The following is a 14,236-nucleotide window of genomic DNA, read 5'->3' on the forward strand; positions in this document are numbered from 1 at the left end:
TCTAGACAGCTCAAAAGGTTTTAACCCATATAGGCATAAATATGGTGCGGGCATGACAGCCCTCTGTATAAATTTATCACACTGAAAGTTGCGCTGACAGTAATTTTGAAACTAATGTATATGTTGTTTCCATCTGCAGGAATAAGATTATTTTTGTTTGGTACTATTTCATGTTTTGTCACAAGCTTGGGCTGAAATAAGTCTTGGATTTGAAATTTAAAGAAAAAAAATGATGACGGTGGAAATATATTTAGACATCCAAAGTGTTCTGTGTCATAAGGGTTGATTTATCTCTGATAAGAATGGTTGGTGACTGATGCTGTTTGTCTTAATAATCCTTCAGGCCCTCTTTTCTTCTTCTTCATCTTCTTCCAATTCTTACCATAGGACTTAAAAATTCCTGCTATTAGAACACCATTGTAGGTCAGCTCTTCTGCACAACAATTACATTTTTTTTCACTGTTGTAGTTCAACAGAATCCCTCTTAAACACAATCAGTAAAGAATATATGTATGCATTATGTCTATACACGTGTTTGTAGATAATCTTATTAAATGGAATTTTTTATGAAACTTAACATTACTAAATAAAATGATTTAAAAGATTTTTATTCCAAATTTATGGTAAATGACATGTGCCTAAAGTCTGTAAGAGAATTTCAGCTGCAGCTCAAGGAAGACACAGCTTGGTAAAAAATATTCAACAATAGTTGAAGACTTACAAAAGCTACAAAAATGTGTTCCTTGATGTTTCAGTGAGCAATTCCCTTTTTAAACTGCAATGTTTTGTAAATGAGAGGGTTTGTGCTTTTAAGTGGAATTGGAACTATTTTGAACATCTTAAGCCATATAATTCAGTGCTAATGTGGTTAATGTACCGTTTCCTTAGCTTTGAAAGACAGTCCAGCCTCTTAGGTTCCGTTTCCTCCTCCACTTGTCCTTCCAATTCTCACAGGCAAATTAACATGTAATTGTACAACATTTGTGCACAGCCAGTACACCCTGTGGGATCCACCTGGTATAAGCAGCCTATAGTGTGGGCTTCACAGCACCTCTCTTCCTCTACAAATGTTATTCAAAGGAAGTGGGGGTAACATTAAATGATGACCTCACCTTTCAAGTGCTCAGCAAGCTTTTATACTGTATACTGTATGCAAGTGATGATCACATCACTGATGTCTATTTCAGAAATCTACACCACAGGATGGAACATTATATTACATTTTCCATCTGTGCTGAATGGTCATGTTTGCCAAGTAGCATTCCCTGCATGTCATCAGTATTTGTGTTAAAATGTGTCTTATGTGGGCATGCGGGCGTAGCACAGTATCATCTATAAGCATGAGGCCAGTTATTACTTTCTATTCTAAACTTCCCTATAAATGTCTGGCCATGCAAAACCATAAAATAGATACAGTGATAATAATCATCAAACACCTCAGAACACTGGCATCAGTGTTGATGTTACCCAAACCCCTTATTTGTCTATCCAAGAGCTGAATAAATGAATAACATGTGCATGTGTGAAGATCTTTGTCTACTTACTCCTGAATGCATACTGCAACGTCTCCAAACAGGCCTGACATCCCATTATGATGACTGTGGAATAATCAGTCTCGTCCCGACAGGTCTGCTTTTTTGTTGTGATCCCACTCTGAAGTGGAATCACGAATCACAGCAGATGTCAGAGGTTGTAAACAGAGTTTTGAGGTCTCATATATCGCCTTATTGCATTTCATGACATGTACATGTCTGTGTCCGTGTATTCTGAAAGAGAAATTGTTTCTCACAGCATAATCACATAGATGTGACCAGAATGTTGTTTTTGTTTTTTCTAATTTTAACTTTATTATTTAAATAAAACTATTAAACATTCAGATCAGTGATGCTGTACTAATGGCAGCTTGTTGCAACCCGTATTGTCTATTTGTATCTTCTAGATATTTACTCATGAGCTTCTTCTCTGAAAAAAACTGAGTTTTACAATCTGGTTTGGGTGCTGTGCTGCTGGAATGTTTCTGTTGGTAATTCTGGTACTTTTTAATGTCTGGCACAATGCGTAATGGTTATGCATTGTGACATTCATTAAAATGGTTACTAACCATGCCGTTGTGAAGGCTTTTTGCATGTGGGAGCTGTTGACAATTTGGAGAGGAGACATTTAAGATCAAGTGAAGATTTCACACAAATGTCATCTTAAGTGCATTGGGATGATATTAGCTGTGATTTGGTGCTTTATATATTAAATTAAATTAAATTAAAATCACATTCAAACATGGTTTTCCCTCTGCTAAACTTCAGGTTTCCAACAGTTTGTCAACTCTCTTAGTTTCATTCATATGAAATATTTTTCCTGAATGTGTAATATCACAAAAATAGGATTTCCCACGGAGAGTTTATAAAGTATTGTTTAATTCAGTTTAGTTATGTACATTTTACATCTTGTATACTTGGTTTTAATCTGTACTTTAGAGAGGGTTAGAAAAGTGACAATGTTATGAAAATAATGACTCACAAATGAGTAATTAATGTGAGCAACTGATTGTATTGATAGAAGAACACCTGCATTTTTCCTGCTGAACTTTTTCATTCTTTGGGAAAGTACTGTAACTTGAAATCCAATGTGCACAGACTGTATGTTAAAGAATTTCAACTGCAGAAATCTGTAGAAAAATTCAATAATAACACTTGTAGCCTTGGGAGATCATCTAAGCAGTTTTTACAGTCATTGGTAATGAAAGGTTTGCCTTCTCTTTGGTTATTATTTTCATATAAAGAGCAGATTATACAGTATTTGCATGAAATGTGATGAGGCTACAGTAGTGGTTAGCACTGTCACCTTACAGTAAAAGGGTTCAGAGGTGGAACCTTTCGGTTGTCTGTGGTCTATGAGTCTATTTATGTGTGTTGTTTTCATGTTCATCTTGTGCCCGCATGGGTTTCCTCTAACTGCTCTGGTTTCCTCCCACAATCTAAAAACAGATATTTTAGGTTGAGTGGTTATTGTTAATTGGGCGTGAATATGTTCCGAAGTCTGTTTCTTTGTGTTGGCCTTGTGATGGACTGGGCTTACCCCCTTCTCTCGCCCAATGTCACTGTCAGCTGGCTCCAGCTCCATGTGACCTTTGAGAGGATAGAGCAAGTAACTGCTGATGGATGATACTGAAAAAGTTTACTGAAGGGACTGCAGGGGAAAAAAAGATTTACATCTCTTCACTTTAATATATGCTTTGTATATGCTCCCTTTGGGTCAGATATTCCAGAACTTTAACATCAATTATCACAGTTATGCAGACGATACACAACTTTATGTGTCTCTGTCACCTGACGAATGCAGCTCAGCAGACGCACTGTGTCAGTGTCTGGAGGAAATAAACATCTTGATGATCTTAAATGAAGACAAAACTGAGATCATTCTGTTTGGTAGCAAAGAGAAGAGGGCAGTGTTGGGAGTAACGGCGTTTAAGTATAACGGCGTTATTTTTCCAGTAACGGAGTAATCTAATCAATTACTTTCCCCATTGTTACGACGCCGTTATCGTTACTGAGAAAATAAAGTGGCGCGTTACTACAATTTGGTTGTAGGCTTTCGGCTACACATCAGCTGCATGCTGTCTGGAGAGAGCAGGGGTGGGGATGATGACGTCGTTGCAAATGCGATGATGATTGGCTGGGTGGGCGGAAACCACCTGCTCACGCTGTCTCACTGCACGCGCTGACTACTACCACTAAACACACACAAGACAGCGACAATGGCGACAAGCCAGAGAAGTTCAAAGGTAGCGTTCTGTAACTGGAAGTACCGGCACTACTTCTCACTCGTGGAGATGAAAAGGCAAGAATGTGTATGTAACATGCACGCTATGCCCAGGGAAAAAAACTTTATCCACGTCTGCCTCAAGTAACTTAAATCTAATGAAGCACCTCACATCAACCCATGCGAATATGAAGCACTTGTTGCTTCTGCAGCTGCTAACCCAACCCCAAGCCCAAATGCATCTAGCATGAGTCCCAGCGAAGGAGACGGAGCCACTCGAAAACAAACCTTTATAACCTTTAACCATTTTATATTCAATATTTATGTTTTTATTTCTATGCATCATATGGCAGGCTGCAATCTATTGAGTTCAAATAAATACAGAATGTTCTAAATGACTGTATATAGTGTTTTTATTCTTCAATCAGTTAATATAAACATATTTGATGTTAAAGATGTTATAGAACGTAACAGCATTATAGAACATAGAAAATAACGCCACAGTTCCTTTGCTGAGTTACTAATTACTTTTACAATGTGGTAACTGAGTTACTAACTCAATTACTTTTTGGGAGCAATAACTAGTAACTGCAACTAATTACTTTTTTAAAGTAACTTGACCAACACTGGAAGAGGGTCAGCGTTGGTAAATATCTTGAGACTCGGGATCTTACAATCACTGACCAAGTTCGTAACCTCGGTGTTGATAGACTCAGATCTGACTTTCAGCAGCCACATCAAAGCTGTCACCAAGGCAGCTTTTTACCACCTCAGAAACATCAACAGAATTAAAGGTTTCCTCTCCCAAAAAGACCAGGAGAAACTCATCCATGCATTCATCTCCAGTAGACTCGATTACTGTAATGCTCTTTTAATTTGACTTCCCAAAAAGAGCATTACACATCTGCAGCTCATCCAGAACGCTGCTGCCCGGACTAAGAGATCTGAACACATCACACCAGTTTTAATATCTTTACACTGGCTTCCAGTCAGTTACAGAATAGATTTTAAAAGCCTGCTGATGGTTTACAAATCCCAGAACGGTTTAGGCCCAAAATACATCTGTCATATGTTCAGAGAATATGAAGCCAGCAGAGCTCTTAGATCCAAGGACTCAGGTCAGCTGGTCCAGTCCAGAGTCCAGACAAAACATGGAGAAGCAGCATTTAGCTGTTATGCTGCAAACAAGTGGAACAAACTGCCAGTGGAGATTAAACTTTCACCAAATGGAGACATTTTTAAATCCAGGTTAAAGACATTTCTGTTCTCATGTGTCTATGCATGAAATCTGCACGATATCTTTGAACTTATCTAGATTGTTGCTTGTTTTTAAATTCAGTTGAATTATTTTATTTGACTCTCTTTATATTCCTTTATGTATTTTTAATGCTCCTTCATCTCCCTGCTGCAATGCTTTTATTTTATGTAAAGCACTTTGAATTGTTTTGTACATGAAATGTGCTATACAAATAAATTTGACTTTGACTTTATACACTTGGATTTCAGTACTTCATAAAGAATGACCTATTTCCATAAGTTATAAACAGAAATCCTCCATGCAGCATATATATCAAACATGTTACTGCAGTTATGGTTGTGAGATAAATGTTTGACATTTTAGGGCATGTGATCAATTTGCACAACTTCAAGGGATCAACGTTTCATGGAAAAGCTAAGATGAAAAGACCATCATATGTATTTAGTTTGTGTATTTATATATACATGTGTTCTTGTGCTCGCTGCCTTCTTGTCTTTGTGGCTTTTTGTTCATAATAGACATTTGGCTTTTGTCGTCAGGTTTCGTTCATTCTTTTTTTCCCCCTGCTTTTCATAAAATTTGACTCATTAGAGTGGCATTAAGTGGCATTTAAGATGAGGAAGATAATGAGTCTCCTGAGCTACAAACAGACTATGAGCAGGTGATTTCAAATGGGTATAAACACTTTTTTTTTCCTGGGTAGGATTAAACAGAAGATACCCTTCACTGGATATCTTAAAGAATTGCATGGGCATGTCTCTATGGGATGCAGAGTTGGAAAAGGAATGGATATCAAATCAAATCAAATCAAATTTATTTGTATAGCACATTTCATGTACAAACAGTTCAAAGTGCTTAACATAAAATAAAAGCATTGCAGCAGGGAGTGCAAGAAGCATTAAAAATACATAAAATAATATAAAGAGAAACAAATAAAATCATTTAAATGAATTTAAAATCAGGCAACAGTCTAGATAATGAGAAAAGAAATGTTTTTAACCTGGATTTAAAAATGTCTACATTTGGTGAAAGTTTAATCTCCACTGGCAGTTTGTTCCACTTGTTTGCAGCATAACAGCTAAATGCTGCTTCTCCATGTTTAGTCTGGACTCTGGACTGGACCAGCTGGCCTGAGTCCTTGGATCTAAGAGCTCTGCTGGGTTTATATTCTCTGAACATATCACAGATGTATTTTGGGCCTAAACCGTTCTGGGATTTGTAAACCATCAGCAGGCTTTTAAAATCTATTCTGTGACTGACTGGAAGCCAGTGTAAAGATTTTAAAACTGGTGTGATGTGTTCAGATCTCTTAGTCCGGGTTAAAACTCCAGCAGCAGCGTTCTGGATGAGCTGCAGATGTTTAATGCTCTTTTTGGGAAGTCCAGTTAAAAGAGCGTTACAGTAATCGAGTCTACTGGAGATGAATGCATGGATGAGTTTCTGCTGGTCTTTTTGGGAGAGCAAACCTTTAATTCTGTTGGTATTTCTGAGTTGGTAAAAAGCTGCCTTGGTGACAGCTTTGATGTGGCTGCTGACAGTCAGATCTGAGTCTATCAACACTCCGAGGTTACCAACTTGGTCAGTGATTGTAAGGTCCCGAGTCTCAAGATATTTACCAACGCTGACCCTCTTCTCTTTGCTACCAAACAGAATGATCTCAGTTTTGTCTTCATTTAATTGTAGAAAATTATCTCTCATCCAGGTGTTTACTTCCTCCAGACACTGACACAGTACGTCTGCTGGGCTGCAGTCGTCCGGTGACAGAGACACATAAAGTTGTGTATCGTCTGCATAACTGTGATAATTGATGTTAAAGTTCTGCAATATCTGACCCAAAGGGAGCATATACAAGTTAAACAGAAGAGGTCCAAGAATTGACCCCTGGGGGACTCCACAAGTCATGGCCACTCGCTCAGATTCATAGCTGCCAATTTTAACAAAATAACTCCGGCCTTCTAAGTAGGACCTGAACCAGTTAAGGACCGCTCCAGAAAGTCCAAGCCTTTTCCAGCCTGTGCAACAGGATTCTGTGATCTACAGTATCAAACGCAGCGCTGAGGTCCAACAGAACCAGGACTGAAACATTACCAGAATCACTATTCAACCTAATGTCGTTTAAAACTTTGACCAGAGCTGTTTCAGTGCTGTGATGACGTCTGAAGCCTGATTGAAACTTATCAAGACTTCCACTTTCATTCAGAAAGTCGTTGAGCTGGTTAAATACAACTTTCTCAATAATCTTGGATATAAAAGAGAGATTAGAGACAGGTCTGTAGTTGTTCATCATAGAGGCGTCTAGAGTTCTCTTCTTTAGGAGTGGCTTAATGGCAGCTGTCTTTAGTGACTTGGGAAAAATGCCTGATGCCAGTGAGCTGTTAACTATTCGTAGGAGATAACTTTCTACTGAGGTAAAAACAGTTTTTAAAAAGTCGGATGGTATTATGTCCAGAGAACAAGTTGTTGATTTCAGATGCCGAACTGTTTCCTCTAGGATTTTTAAATTAACAATATTAAATTGTGACATAACGTCAGAGTTATTTCTAGGTTTTAGACACAGATTAGTTTTCTTGTTTGTCTGTGTTGCGTTAATGTTTTGTCTAATTGTTTTGATTTTTTGGCTAAAAAAGTTGGCAAATTCGTTGCATTTCTCAGTGGAGAGGAGGTCTGGGTTTGACTGTTTAGGAGGATTTGTGAGTTTTTCAACCATAGCAAACAGAGTTCGAGACTTGTTGACATTCTTATTAATCATTTCAGATAAATGCAGCTGTCTGGCCTTGCACAGCTCATTGTTATAACTACGCAGGCTTTCTTTGTACAGCTCATAGTGAATCTGAAGCTTTGTTTTCCTCCATTTACGTTCAGCTTTCCTGCATTCTCTTTTCAGATTTTTGACCGTAGTGGTGTTTCTCCATGGGGTTTTCTGTTTGATCAAGGTGCTCTTGATTCTTATCGGTGCAACAGCTTCCATTACATTAAAAATTTTCAAGTTAAAATGATCCAGCATTCCTTCAACCGACTCTGCGCTCATTGTTGGTAACATAACTATGGCCTCCCTAAACTGAGCACTTGTTTTCTCATTGATGTACCTCTTCTTAACTGAGAAGCTGGTTGTTTGAACATTCTGAGTAATATGTAAATCAAATAAAATACAAAAATGGTCAGACAAGGCCAAATCAGTAACAACAACAGAAGAAATATCAAGACCTTTAGAAATAACCAGGTCCAGAATGTGACCTCGAAGGTGGGTTGGTTCTGTTACATGTTGCCACAAACCAAACATGTCCAGCACAGAAGAAAATTCTTTGGCAGTACCATCCGTCATATTATCCATGTGAATGTTAAAATCCCCGGTCAAGATAAAATGGTTAAAATCAGTCGAAATAACAGACAATAATTCAGAAAAGTCATCAATAAAACTTTCACAGTATCCTGGAGATCTGTAAATGATTAAGAACAGGATTTTAGGAACACCCTTTAAAGTAAAACTAGGATATTCAAAAGAAGTGAATTCCCCAAATGAGATATCTTTACACTGGAATGTATCTTTAAATAAGGCAGCCCCCCCCCCACCTTTCCTCCCATTTTGGCATTTATCCATAAAACTAAAGTTTGGGGGAGCTGCTTCACTAAGAACAGTAACACTTGTGCTCTCTGTTAACCATGTTTCTGTCAGAAAAAGAAAATCTAAATTGTGTGAAATTATGAAGTCATTAACTAACAGTGACTTATTGGACAGAGATCTAATATTAAGTAAGGCTCGCTTTGTGGAGTTTACACTGGTCTCTGTTGTATTCTGAGTTGTACGTGGTACCGTTAACAGATTAGATAAATTCACCCAGCAGGTTGACTGTTTTCGATTCCTTCTTTTACTAACTAATACAGGAATCCTGTTGGGCCCCAGCTTGTTCTCAGAACAGCTGTCAGAAGTCGGACTTCTATAGCAGGGACCCTGAACACATCATGGCATGGTATCTTTGGTTTGAACAGTGCTATCTTTGTTTTGAACTCCGGGTGTTGTGCTGCTCCTTGAACATCCTGCACATCCCCTCGTGTCCTGCTCTGCCAGGACAGATTATGTAAGAGGAGGAGGAGGGGGTGCCCTGCGTTTCTTGGTGGTCGCTGGAGTCCTGGCTGGGATAGAGACATCCTTTTGAGACCTTGGATGATGTGGAGTAAAGGGTCTGGTGAGGGGGGAGGGCTGGGGGTTGTTTGCCTCGCTGCTGTGTCCTTCAGTCTATCTGTACAGTCATGTTTGGGTTTGCCGTCCCAACAGCATGACGTAAATGTGCACCAAGTAATCTGCATCCAGTTCGATTGGGATGCACGCCATCAGGTCTGAAACGCTCCTTACAGTTCCAAAAGATATTAAAGTTATCAATGAACTTAATCCCATGGGGCGATGCATACATTTGACAACCATGTGTTCAGGCCAAGAAGTCTGCTGAAAAGTTCAATTCCTTTACCCACAGTAGGAATGGGGCCAGAAATGGAGACACGGTGTGCTCCATAGTGACACAGTCACTCCACCAGCAGAGAAAAATCCTTCTTCAGGATCTCAGAGCCAGTCTTCCTTCTCAGAATATCAAAAGACCCTGTGTGGACAATGATCCTTGTGCCATCTGGATGAGTAGACAGAATGGTCGGCAAAATATCTATCAGTTCCCTGACTGATGTATCAGAAAAAGTTACATTTTCCGTCTTTGCCATTCTGACATGCTGTGTTATACAGTCCCCGATTAGAATGGTGTCTATTGCTTTTTGTGTGGAGGTGTCGATCACTTCTGTAGTCCTCACCTTGGTTGTGGGATTTGGGCTTCTCCTGATGATCTGGTTAGCCCTTGGCTGAGGTTTGGGGCCATTTCTTTTGTTTGTCTTCATGTTTGGGTTACATTCATCATCACACACTCTATTTTGAGTCAACGGATCATATCTATTATGCAATAGAACTTCAGGTGGCGGAGTGAGTGCTGGAGGTTTAGTTTTGGTGCTGGATTTACCTCTGCGACGGACAACATGAGACCAGATCCTGGCTGGGGTTGATGATTTGGGTTTGGCACCAACACTGTTCCAGTGGGAGATGTCAGTCGGACCGTCCGGTTTGGGAGCTTGACCAGATATTCCAGTGTCATTTGAACAGATCCAGGGAAGTGTGTCAGCCAGGGCTGCAGTGTGAGATTCCACATCAGCTGTGATCCCGTGTAGGAATATCTGAGTTAGTCCTTTGGCACATGAAGGCTCCACAGCCTGCGCAGGAACTATAATAGAGTCAATAAATTCCGAAAAGTTACGAATGTCTTGCAGCGTTTCAATCCTCTTCTCGAGCTGTGCTACCTTCGCAAAGAGTAGCTCACACTGTGTGCAGCTCACTGATACTGTAGGGTTAGGAGACATTTTTTCTGTCCGATTCTCTTTGTAAACAGGAGGGCTAATACCGTTTACAAATATACAATTAAAAGAAAAAGAATAAAAGAATAAAAGAATAAAATTATATCCAAGACTTGTGGAAAGAAGTAGAATGATTTAAAAGCGAATAAAGCAATAAGCAGCAGGAGGAAGCAGGAGGAAGCAGAGACACGTCTGCACTCTTCAGAAGCATGAAGACGTATATCTATAGTGAGATGTTTGTAGCTCTTCTAATGATGGCTTTGAGCTAAGGCTGAATTTCATCTGCCTGTACACCTAGATCAAAGGTTCATTGTGTCAGGTACATTTACATTCAGTCTGATGTTGCTTACAAAAAAATAGACAGGGATGAACACACGCAAAATATGAGGCTTTATATATATTGATTTCTTGTGTAAATCTACAAACATATTTTTCAAATCTTCATTTAATTCCCTGGACTTTCCAGTAGCACAATGTGTTGATCAATCCAACAGATCATGTCAAGCAATCCTCTTTATTTGGCACGGAGAAGACAATAGCGACTATAGTAAATTATAGTCTCAAATAGATGTTTGTGAATCTGGACAAAGTTTTCAACAACCAAAAGAAAAAGACAGTTGAAAGCCCAGAATTGAACTGTATTTTGTCACGTCCATGGGGTTTCCCCCATATTTTTAGTTTAACGTTTTATTATGTTTTAGGTTGTCATGTCTTGGTTTTTGAGTTCATTTCTTGTATTGAGTTTTTGCCATTGTCTTCCCCACAGTTTCTGTTTGCTCATTAGTTCACTCACATCACCTGTTCGTTGTCCCCAGCTGCACTCATTCACAATCACCCAGTTCACTATTTAGTTCCCAGGCTCCCCTGTCATGTTGTGAAATCCTATCCCTGATTTTAACCCCTCATGCCACGTACCCAAGTTAAGTGTTTTTGAATATCATCCCAAGTCTTTTGTTTCCTTTAGTCATGTTCATGTTTTTTGTCCCACAGTTTAGTTTTTTCTTATCCGGCTCAGCCACGCCTTTTGTTTAGCTTTGTTTTTGTAAATAAACCAAGTTTTGCTTTTTACATCTTTTGAGTCCGCATCCGTGTGCTGCCAACCCACCACCACACGACATATTTAAGCTAGATCAATGGAAGACTGGATAGAAGTTATTTCAGTTTTAAACTTTCTGTACCTTTAACTGTACAGTATCTGTGGTTATATTTCATATATCCCTTGTGATGTGCAATAGACTGATATTTTTCCAGAGACTAATATTTCATATCTATCAAAAAATAATAGCTATTCTATGCTATTACTAATATTTATTTAGCTTTTGGCCATGAATTTCTCCATGGTATATTAAAATACCCTCTGCTTATTGTAGGAGTGGAGTACAGTAAGTATAATTTGGCAGCTGGAATGAAAACACCTTTTCTAATATTTGCTGTAACTGTCAAAGGCCCTCGCAGAGTTATATAAACAAGACCTTTTTAACAAAAAAAAAAAGGGTTCCTCTGGCCCCTTCAAGTTATCCTCATCCAATTTTTGGATGCCGTCAGCCATTCAGAGCCAAGCGGGGTCTCCAATCAATGTCAATCTCAGCCTCAACACTGGCTCAGTAGGTAGACTGATCCTTCATGAAGCAGATGGCTGGTGGTTTGATCCCTGGCCTTTCAAGTCCCCATATCAAAATGCCTTTGGGCAAGATACTGACCCCGCATACCCTGCAGCATGCTTGTCTGGGAGTGTGTGAGAAATAAAGAAAACTTCTGCATGCATAAAATAAGAAGTACAATATAAATGCATGAATGAAGCTTAAACTGTAAAGAGCCTTGAGTGGTCAACTAGACAAGTAAAGCAGTATCTATGTATGTATATGTGTAGGAAAAATAACTATATTGAAGACAAATAATATGTTCTCTTGTCCCAGACTAAACGGATTCTATCTCGTGCAAGGATGTCATTGGTATGGCAGATCTGCAGTAAATTGTTATCATTTATCAAAGTACTTCTTACAGTGTGCCCTCAGGACCAGTGACAATCATACTAATATGTAATCTAATCCCCTTTGTCAAACATCACTATACATGTGTACATGCATGTAAGGGATTAGTCTTTCTCTTAACATTAATCAAACCCCTAAAAACCTAATCAAAATCACATATTTAATTTTTTTCTTCTTTATGTCTTAAAGTGGCTCAGGTATAACTCTATATATTTGCTTTTTCATGCAGATTGGTGCTGGTTCTGCAGTCCATCGCATGCCCGCTGCCCTCTACAGTCACGTCTGCTGTTTTAAGGAGGGGGACGCTGCTTAACCATATGTGATTATTATTTAAAATGTTTTTTGGGATCAGAAGGCGGTGCTTCATTCATTTATTTATTTTTTTTAAACCTGGAAGTTCCAGAAAACAGCAAGGGTAACAGAAAAAAAAACCCCACACATTTAGCTTATAGGAGTAAAATGACTGTACAGTGGAGTCATACAGTCCATAAACACAGCACATGAGAGTCACATAAAAGGAAAAAGAGAGCAGCTACACAGCTGTGGAGAGTCTTACTAGACTGAAATTAAACAAATGCACACAGATATGAGCAAGGTAATGATGTGCTGCTCAATGCCAATATTTAATTTTGAAAATTAGCACAGTAAATTGAATGAGCTGGTTCCTTAAGTTTTTCCCTACAAAAGCCAGCCTAATTTGAAGGAGACCATCATTGGTCCAATGTGGGGAAGGAGGTAATGCTTGGCTATTTTTGTTCACTGTTTGCTCATGATGTGTCTTAACTAGCACATAAAAATACACTATACACTTTAACAAGCTTAAAAACATTATTTTTTTTCTATTTATTAGAGCTGAAAACTCCATCCTGCATCAGAGTGATATCAGAAATCATATTTATCTAAAGTTTACCTTTTGTTGAAACATAGTGTTCTTTTCAAAGCAAGGCATTTCTTATTAAAAACTGTACAAACTGTAATCTGTGTGACAGCGAGGATCATCCTCATTCAATCAAATCATCACACTTATGGTGTTGGTGTAGCTGATGTTGATACGGTTTATTTGTTGCAAAATAGTGTTTGTTTTTGTAATATTCTCTTTATGTTCTCCTCGGTTATTTGTTATCTAACTGCATAACTTGTTCATTTAAATGGGAATGGTGATTGTAAATGTTGTGGTAAATTCACAGCTCTAACACATAATGAACAGGTCTTTGACTTTTGATGCGAGAAATTGATACTGAAGTTGCCAATTCTTAACTCTTCTGTCATGGATGAAGCCTAATTGAAATATCTCTATGATTTGTGTAAGACAGGGTTTTGACAACTTCCTGTTTTGCTCACCAAATCTGTTACAGAAGTTCTGCTACACCCAGAATGCAGGAGCTCAGTTTTTGTGACTTTTACTCGAACAACATAAGTATATTAGTGTAATAATATCAACGTATTAGTTAGCTTTTGCCTTCAGAGAGACAAACTGTAGCACTGTATCATAAGTCCCATCTTATGGATGAAGAATATTAATAAAATGTATTAATCTTACAATTTGATATTTAAACTATATTATTATATTAATAATGTAACAATCATAGAGAAAATTTGTTTAGCTTGTTAACCAGAAAAAAAGCAGATGCACTACACTGTATAATCTGTTAGAAATGATGTTAGAGCTGGTGTAATTTTCTCAACAAGTGAGCCAGTGGGAAGTCACACGTAAACACACACAGTCACATGGGTGCACACATTGGGACTGGCTGACAATATCTTCAGTCTAATCAGAATCTTAATTAGTCTGCTAGCAGCATCCCATTAACATATATTCCTCTTCATTAACCACGGAAACACGCAC

This window comes from Odontesthes bonariensis, chromosome 16 (genome assembly GCF_027942865.1).
Source record: "Odontesthes bonariensis isolate fOdoBon6 chromosome 16, fOdoBon6.hap1, whole genome shotgun sequence".
In the NCBI taxonomy this organism is placed as follows: Eukaryota; Metazoa; Chordata; class Actinopteri; order Atheriniformes; family Atherinopsidae; genus Odontesthes; species Odontesthes bonariensis.